Below are 9,526 nucleotides of genomic sequence, written 5' to 3'. Positions count from 1 at the left end.
CCTGCTGAATCTGCACAGAATCAGCTTTTTAGTTATGGTGCTGATAAGGGTTATTATAAATGTTAATTAAAATGATGAGTGACCTAACAGAAATTAAACATGCATGAATGAGAACTGTTTTAGAAACTGCTCTGAAATACACAGGGAAACATAAATGTGCTTTGATTGTTACAGATTTCCTTAAAAATAGCTAACCTTATATTATCAAACGGTGACATCTTCATCTCTTTTTAGTCTTATGTGGAAAAGCTCAGCATAGTCAAATGGTGCTAAGATAATTACACAAGATGACAGTCTGGCTTCTCAGTATTTCCTACATAGTCAATTTAAAATTCCGGGCCCTTTCAGAGATGGAAACCACCTCAGTGTCCTAAGCTCAATGTAAATAATAAAAATCTTTATATGCTGCAATTATCTGTGTTTTCCAGGAGGTAAACAAAAAGTAATGTATTTTATCATGTTAAAAGTTGGCAGACATAAAGAAATAAAAGACTACTTTTAAAGCTCAGAAATAAAAGAAAATGTTGAAAATGTATATATATGTGAAAAGAACATTCCAATATATAGTAAACTATCTCAGATGTAAGTAGGACTCATGGCAGCAAGCAGAAGAATGACTGATTTGAGAAAACAAATCAGTTAAAAATTAACTGACCACTAAGATGCTTTCTTCAATGGCTGCTGTTCTGACAAGAAGCATCTGACTTACTGCCTTTTACCACCACATGGGGAGACTGGAGGATAATCCTTCTAAATTCATAAGACTGATTACATGAGAAAAGATCAGGAGGATCAAGAACGATGTGCCTTCTATCAGACACTGCACTGCTCAATACCATTATGTGAGAGGTGCCCAGAGCAGGTCTGCCCAAATATTTCTGCGTTCGCAACAGGATTGTTCAAACTTTTGTGACAAATGTAATTTGAATATCCTTATATAAGAGAACCTTTCTGTCCGTCTAATCTGGTATACATTTTACACTTATAAATTAACTCATGTTGGCTGAATATCTGTCCAGCTATTATTCAATCATTCTAAGGAAATCTTTACTTAAGCATCCATTTACTGGCAGGATTACTGAGGTCTATGCCATTAGTCCCACATTTAAAAATGCAGTTAAACCATGGTGCCATTAATCCATATTTGGTAACTAAATATCATCAAAACATTGACATTTTGTAAGTTAATTGCAAAAGTCCCAGAGACTTCTCTAGGACCAAGATTTGTTATTTAAAAACAACCCTGAAGGTCTCAAAATTGTCACCATTTCCATCCTACTTGTACAAAAGGTCAAGTGTCCAAATCCACACTCCTCACACAGGCAAAGCTCCCACTAATGTCATCAGAATCTTTATCTCCATAAGGAACCCAGAACTGCAGCTTTCATCAGTAACATGTTACTAGATTGTCTGCATCCCAATCTAATTAAATAATTAGTCCATAGCGTCAGAAATAGGCAGTCACTCAAGCCTTTATCATGTTTTTGAAAGGATAATTATTTTTCAGATAACTTTGTATGCACTTTGGTGTAACTAGATTGTCTGCTACCCAAATCCTGAGCAAAAAATGACAAGTAGTTAAGCCAGAGAGAAATTTTGCCCCTACTGCCTTGTCAGAATACAAAATGCACAATGAATAATTCTAGATGGCTAGAGTACTTTAAAGATGTCATGTCTATCTACTTTCTATTGTTGACACAATCCATATCAAAATAGCATAGTGTTTTTAAGTCTTAAGTACATGACAACATTGACAAACCCACAGTGAGACATTTTCATGCTTCAATCACCACCCCTTTATAAGAAGAGTGAGTGTAATGAAAGATCACAACAACAATAAATCATTGAAAAAACATGGGACTCCACTTATAGTGCCTGGTAGCACTATAGGTAGGGATTATGTCATTTTTCAACCTGGAAAGGTACCAACAAACGTGAGCAAGCTCCTCATCCTGACTAATGCTTCAGAAAAGAAAAGCAGAGGAAAAGATACAGACCTTCTGTAATTAACTTACTAGCCAGAACAGTCTACCCACACAAGATTATAGACCTGTTGACTGTGAGATCTAATAGTGTTTTAATTCAGGATTTAATAGTACTGAGAAATAGGAAGCCAGGCAGGACCACTACCCTAATAATTTACCTGACATTATTCCCAGGGTCTGGCAGAGTATGTGATTCAAATATTCGAAAGTAAAACAATAGACAGCATAAAATTTGGTATGTTCATTAGTATTCTTTAAATATTAACTGATAACACAGACATGATAAAGAAGAGTACAATTACATTACATCTTTTGCTAAGGCATTATTTCCAAATAAAACTAAGAACTAAGAAATAGTTAAACAAGGAGTATGCCTTCTGGGGAATCAAAATCTCACATCCTGGGCCTGTAAGAAACAATAATAAAGACTATATATTTGCTTCAATCCACCATGTATTTAAATTATTGCATTATTCCTTTTAATTCAGAGTTATTTGAAGACAAAGATTTAACTGAGGATTGAAAACTCAAGGAATAATATTCCTGGTTACAGTAGGATATAAAATTATATAAATGGTGAAAAAATGCTTCAAAAGAAGCGACGGCTTTTGTATTAGATCCATAAAGGGAATGAAATGTTCTGATGCTGAAATAACAAGCCCTCATTTTTAGAGGTCCTGCACTGGAATCCACAATCCTCAGTGACATGAAGCAACAATAGAGCGTGGAGAGATTCTGGTGCTTCCAACTCAGATTATGCGGCCAGAGCAGTGATTGTTCTGGCACCTAATTTAACCACTGGAAACCTATGATACAAAGCAACTTAAATACACCTTCAAGTTGCCAGCACTCGTATCATCCCTTTGTAAACTGATCCAGCTTCAGTTTGCATGAGTCTTTTTTTGGGGGGAGCTCTACTGCTCTTTAATGCAAGGGTGAGAGGGATTTTAATTCCAGGTCTATCTGAAGTGACAGGAGTTTCAGGTTCATGGGAATGTGCTGGTCCCCAGAATCCAGGCAGTCTGAGCCTGGATCAAGGAAGAAGAGACAATCCATCCTTTTCTTGAATTTACACCAAATTGTGAAATAAAGTTTATTTGAAGAAGGAAGAGAAAAGAGCAAAGGAAAGCATGGTTTTGCAGCTTAATGGTTCAAACTCCCACGTGGCAGTGAGGAGACCTGGACACTGAACTATTGTCCAGCTGTTGCATGTAAATAGTTGCTCTGGTAACACACAACAGTGGTCCTGGGACCAGGCAGTAGTCTTAGACTCCCTCCTAGGACAAGAAGACATTGCTGGAATCAGGCGCATCCATGTCAAAAATATGAAGCAGTGGGAAAGCACAGGAGAGAGCAAGATGATCAATGACACAACTGGTTGCCCTGAAAATGGAAAGAATGGAGTCCTTTTGTGGTGGAGCTGGTAGCAGGGCAGTCACTTGCTAAGAAGATGTCTCAGTTCTTAACTCATATTCTGCTAGTCCCCTCACAATGTGATCTTGGAGAAGAAACCCAAATATCCAACATATTGTCAAGGCAAAGTATGTTGAAAAAAGCTTCAAAGGCCAGAGGAAGATTGTTAAAATAATTTTAGAGGGAAGTTCTTAAGAAACAAACTCAGACTTGTTAAGATAAGAAGAAATCAGAGCAAAGATACACAATGCAACAGAAGTAGGGCCTCCCTGAATGTCTGGAAAGTAATGAGAATTGAAAGAAACTATCCCAATATAAAATAAAAATGAGGAAAAAATGGAGAGGTAGCCTTTCACCTGGGAAGAACTTGCGTTGTAAATGTTAATGTCTGCTCCTCCATTTTATCTTATCATCTTGATAATAAAAAACAGATTGTCATAAACTCACACTCAATACAGTAAATATCAACTGGAAAAATGGAAACGTGTTCCAATCTGTTATAAAGACAAAGATTCAGTCAACTTACAAGAAAATATTTTAACACATGAACAAATTTCTATTAATCGTGCCTTCTAGAAGAAAAATCCAAATCTTTAATTATTTCTTTGAATTAATTTCTGTTAAAAGAGGAAAGCTCCAAAATTGAAGAAAAAAAGAACATTAAAAATACAAATCAAAAGCTCCCTTTTAGCCTAATTTTCCTGTTTTATGTAAAAAAAAAAAAACTTAAAGCAATATGATAGATTCAATTTCAAAAAGTTGCAAAATAACCACTATGTATGGCAAAGAACAAGCAGAGATTTCAGAGACATGACTGAAAAGTTGAATCTCCAAATGCTGTTAAATATATATTAATTTCGACTTGATTCAGCTTCAGAACTCTAGTGATCTTGAAGATACCAAAGTCAATTTGTTCTGTAATGCTAGTAAGTCACATGTCAAAATACAGTTGTTTTACATCCCTGACAATACTTGATTTTTTGAGTGTGGCCTAATGAATGGCCAACTCATTTAGCTAATTGGTTTTGGTTTTGAATTAGATTGATGACATTTCCATAGCTGATGGTAGGTCCTTTTTATTTTCCATTCATACTCAATTATATTATTATGTGATAACGTGTGATAATGATGAAAGTGTGACACCAGCTCCTGATGTCAGAGGTTCCTGTGGTTCCTGTTGCAGTAGTGCTCCTGACCCACTCCTGGACATCACACATCTAAAGGATGATGTATTTTGACCTGTTTGAGCTCATCTATCCAACCTAGAACCTCCAGTCCAACATAAGCAAAGTAGCCATAACTGCAAGGGGTCCCAGAAAGCCATTCTTCCTCTGTGCTTTATAAGAGGAAAGAGATGGAGGAAAATAGGCATCGGCTCTCTTGGCACTATGACCTCAGCTGCAGGATTAAGCCTTATCACTGCTCCTTAACAGTGATATTTGAGGCACTTTGCCAAACTCAAAATGGAGAGGTAGGCTGCACAGCAGACGTGGACAGGTTACTTTGAGTTGACATAAGAAGGAAGGAACAAAAACAGTTTTTTGAATGGGTGTAATGGTGATGGTGATATGAAAACCAAGGTGTAAATGTCATCTGTAGGACATGAACAAAACGACATCACGCTGCTTGCCAGCAAGGCCCCAGTCAAGGAAGCAAAGGTTTATGGGAAAGTCTCATTTCCTACCATTTCAAACCACATGTGTAATGATGCTGATGGTGTGCAAAATTAAAAGCAATTGGGAATAAGCAGGTATACTGGAGATGTGAGAAGCCTTGGTACTAGTAACTTTGAGCTGCTGTTCCAATTACCTCAAATCAACCAGAGCAGTGAATCTTAACCCTGACTAGCCGAACAGGGAAAAGGGATCCTTGTTCCCTTATACTTTTGTTTTGAGTTGCTTTTCACACTTCTCCATTTCTCTGTCTTTCCTGCATTTGTATAAATCACACACTTTTGCATGTGCAATGGAAACCAAATTAACAAGGCTTACTCTATCTCATTACTTACAGTAGTTTTTACATTTTCTGATCAAATTCACACTTGACAAATAATTTACACCGCAGACTTTGATCTGGAGTTTCGAATAGTGTCAAACTCACTTGCCTCAGGCTGCATTTTGTCATTAATCCTATCAGAAATGCTCAAGGCTTAGCTCGATGTTCTGGAGCACAGTGTAGCAAATCCTAAGGTAACATTATGAATTGGGAGATGTATTTCCTTTATTAAATACTATAGGATGGTTCGATGAACATTAGAATGATAGTCTTCATTGTTTTTTAAGTTTGGCATAGAATAAAGCCTGGGAAAGGTTAGAAATTCTTGCAGAAATCTTTTTAATAGTTTGCTTAAAGAATTGTGGGATATCTAAAACCAGCCTCTGAAGGATAATTCACCATGAAGGAAATAAGGTCTTTAAAAACTGGTAAAAGGAAATGTAGAAGAACATATCACTCCCAAGAAAGGAACTAAGATCTGCAGGGAGAGCCATGAAATAAGAAAGACACAAGATGGTTCCTTCTTCTGGGCAGTCCATCAGTAAGAACTTTTCAGAAACAATAAAGTAACATTGAGTTTTTTTAAAAAACAAACCACATAATTGTACAGTATTATCTGCTCATGTAGTCTTTCAAAATTAACTTTCTTCTCGAAATGCTTGTGGTTCCTAGGGGAGTGAGTTTTTCCTTATTTACATTTATTTTATCTTATTACAGACATGAACTTACAGTTGTGTACCTACAATTCAGAATCAGATATGGTATAGTCTCAGTATGCAAGTTTATTTCTAACTGCCACATGAAGAAAATAAAAAATTATTTTTAGAAAGAATGGCTTTATTTTTCCTTTTTACAGAGGTGTAATCACATTATTTTCACAAGTGACTTCTGATTTAGTAAATTCCAGTGGTAGCTATGAGATCGAAATTAGGCTTATAAAACTTAAAGGAATTGAAAAGTTGATTGAAAAATTATCTAAATGTAGAACATTATATTGATATTTCATTGGTAAGAGGTTTATAATAATAATGTGTAGTAGTGTTGGTAAGTTACAGTGAGATAAAACTGGTGTCATGGTTTAGAGAATCAAGAAACATGAATTAGCTACTAATTTCAAGTGTATAGGCTAGATCCATAGTAGCCTGCCAAATGCCTCTCGAGTTACTTTCTATCACCTGTAACAGAAAGATGAACACAAAGAAGCGTCCTGATTTTCCACTCCTGTATGCTGATACTAGCTTAGTGCAAATCCAGGACACGTTGCACATCTTAGGATATATCTACAGAACTGATCATTGTACAGTAAATAGCTAGGTATCTTAGCTTTAAATGGAGCTAGTAGAAAATGCTTGCAAATGTATTACAGTTAGGGGATTATCAACAGATCGCCTTTCCCTCATTTTTTTAAAAAGTCTATTTTATGATTTAACTGAAAGCTGAAAGTTCAAAACATTGCTCTGAAAGATGGTTGGATTCATAAGATCAAGCTTAAATAGACTGAGTGTCCACATTCATATATTCATGGGAGCACCAAGATGCTCCTCTGGCTCTGGTACTGCAGAGCACATTTTTGACTTATTTGTATATGAACATGATTTTCCAGACATTGTGAAAAGTGATTTTCTTTGAAAACAAAAGGAGCTTATGTTCGCAAGGGAAAATATTTTAAAAACTTGATTAGAAGTAAAGGCTTCAAAGCTCCTAGCAATTACACGCAAAATATTCAACAATGAGAAGTCTAAATCTAAGCAGAAAATTTTGCTTGTATACGCAAATCATGTGTGATAGGAGTCTTTGTATATGCGCTGTGGGAATGCTGCCAATGTGTTATGAGGTATTTATATCTTTCTGCTTTGCACTATCTAGGCTCAACTCAGGATTGCTTGTGGTTACTGAACTTTTTGTTTCTTAACCAGAATGGCATTAAAATTTTCCTACCCTCTGCAAAAAATTGTATGAACAAAGTTCTTCTGAACAATTCTGAACACTACTGCTTGTACCTTCAGTCTAGAGTTATGAAACAAATTAAGACTCAGCAGCTGTACCCTGCCTATTCATCTCATTTGGTGTATACGGGCCCCTTTTTAAGTATTCAGAAATCCAGGCGTGTCTGAAATGTTTATTTATTCCCTCATAGCAGCATACAGCACTCTGAAACCAGGAGCTTGGGCCTTGCCATTATGCTGGATGCTCTTGGTGAGGTGGAGGGACTACAAAACAGGTCAAATTATCTATCTATCTGATTTATTTTATTTTGAATGGCTAAAACAGTCAGAGGTTCAGAAATTGTTACTGAAGCCCAAAACCACACCCAAACCCAGAATGGTTGTGTCAGTAGGTAATACATCTCAGAGCAAATAAAATATTTCCATGTAATAATATACTTGTTTAGCAGACTGCAAGACCGTATTCGATTCTTACACAGAAGAGACAGATTGACTAGCATTTTCCCCGGATGTCTGTTAAGTGAGATACGCCTATACCTTTCTCTGAAAAAAACAGAGAACAACTACTTAGGGAAAGTTTGACAGAAACAGAGAAAACATCCCCTCTTCACCTGGACGATATATTCAAAACTGGATACACTTTCTAGGGACCCAAATACAGCCTGATACATGGAACTACAGAGAAAACATACTGGTTACTTTTATTTTTCTCAATGTGATTTATAGGGATGACATACGCTGTCCCCAAGAGAATCAATTCTCTGTAAGAAAGCCCAGACAGCAAATATAGAAAAAACATTTCAGAGTTACTTCCACACATTTAATTCCATTCACAGAAATGCAGCCCTAGAAGGAAATCTAAAATGCAAATGTAAAAGATGGCTGTCTAAAAACCATGAAGAATGAAAAAGAAGGAAAAAAAATCAGAACTCTAACGTTTTGAACACAAAATAAAATCTAGTCTACCTTCTCAGGGTTGTGTATGCTATAAATTCAACATGTACCAGAAACAAATGCTAGAAGGAAGAGATGAAAGAAGAAATTAAGAGGAAAGATCCAAATAATAGACTATTTTAGTTCTGTCATTTCCTAGCCTTTCCATGCTTGATTTTACAACCTAGAAAATCTTTTTTTGTTTAAGTAGCTTTGTGTATAATTTATGAAAGCAGAAATTCCATTATGCAGCATCCTGCAACATTCTCCAGCCAATCAGTGAGAAAGACACCTTGAGATCTACCACACAGATCTTGGCTGCCTAAGCTAATGCAGTAATTAATAGCAGCAATATGTATCAGCTCTGTGGGCAGACATGCAGTAACAAGTCACAAATATTTGCTAACAGCAGGGGATTGGTAAGGTTTGGGAATCTTGGTTCTGGGTGGATGTCCTTAAATCAGGACTCCTTTGGCTTCCCTCTGGCCAGCTGCCATTCCTATCCATGGTGTTAGAATGTATTCTGACCTTCCCTGGTTACCAGACTGCTCACCACCTCCTGACATCCTCATTTAGCACCAACCACTCATCACCTTGAGAAATCAGAAGCAGACTGGTTAAAGAACATTCAGGGAGAATCTGCCATTGACTGTAGACCAGGACTTGAGTGCTCACTTCTCTAAAGAAGAAGTTTGAGCACTGACTTGTTAGCAGTGGCAGATGCGAGGGGATGGAAAAGGCTCAGTGAAGACAGAGTCTGGCTATTTTAGCTGCTTAGTAGAACCACATCACTTCTCAGTATGCACATATTGACAGATTTCAATCCCCCAGCTCATAACTCAGCTCATTTAGATGCATTATCTAAGAACATCACAAAACACAACAACCCTTGACAAACAAATTTCCCTGACAAATTTCAAATCTCTTTTTTAAATTTAAAAGAACACTGAAGCATTTCAAAGAAAACCCCAAGAATTTCTTTGATATGAGGAAATGAAACAGTTTTCCATGAAACATGAACTAGCTTCCCAGTATTTTTTACATAAAAGAATGAAAAGAATAGGTTTTGCCAAACCATCCTCAGCATTCCGTTTCAAGGATGAAATTGGTGGGGTAGGTAGTTGTGGCTCATTCATTAGTCACATGGTCTCATTCCCTCAAGATCACACACCCAACAAAAGCAGCTGTGTCCCGATCCCCCTCATCTTATGCCCCCCCATTCACCAGAAGAGCGTGTTGGGCTGGCAGCAGCAG

The 9,526-nt window shown here is 36.8% G+C and overlaps 1 protein-coding gene across 1 annotated transcript in view; it reads left to right on the top strand.

Annotated features, from left to right (window-relative positions):
* The window catches only part of PDE6C (phosphodiesterase 6C, cGMP-specific, cone, alpha prime), a gene marked incomplete at its 3' end in the record, with an annotated part of 12,123 nt that overhangs the window by 1,292 nt on the left and 1,305 nt on the right, over positions 1-9,526 (top strand). The gene's annotated exons all lie outside the window — the stretch shown is intronic.

This window comes from Cariama cristata, unplaced genomic scaffold (assembly GCF_000690535.1).
Source record: "Cariama cristata isolate BGI_N322 unplaced genomic scaffold, ASM69053v1 scaffold29992, whole genome shotgun sequence".
Lineage (NCBI taxonomy): Eukaryota > Metazoa > Chordata > Aves > Cariamiformes > Cariamidae > Cariama > Cariama cristata.
The sequence above is the reverse complement of the archived record's forward strand: the minus strand, read 5'-3'. Positions and strand labels throughout refer to the sequence as shown.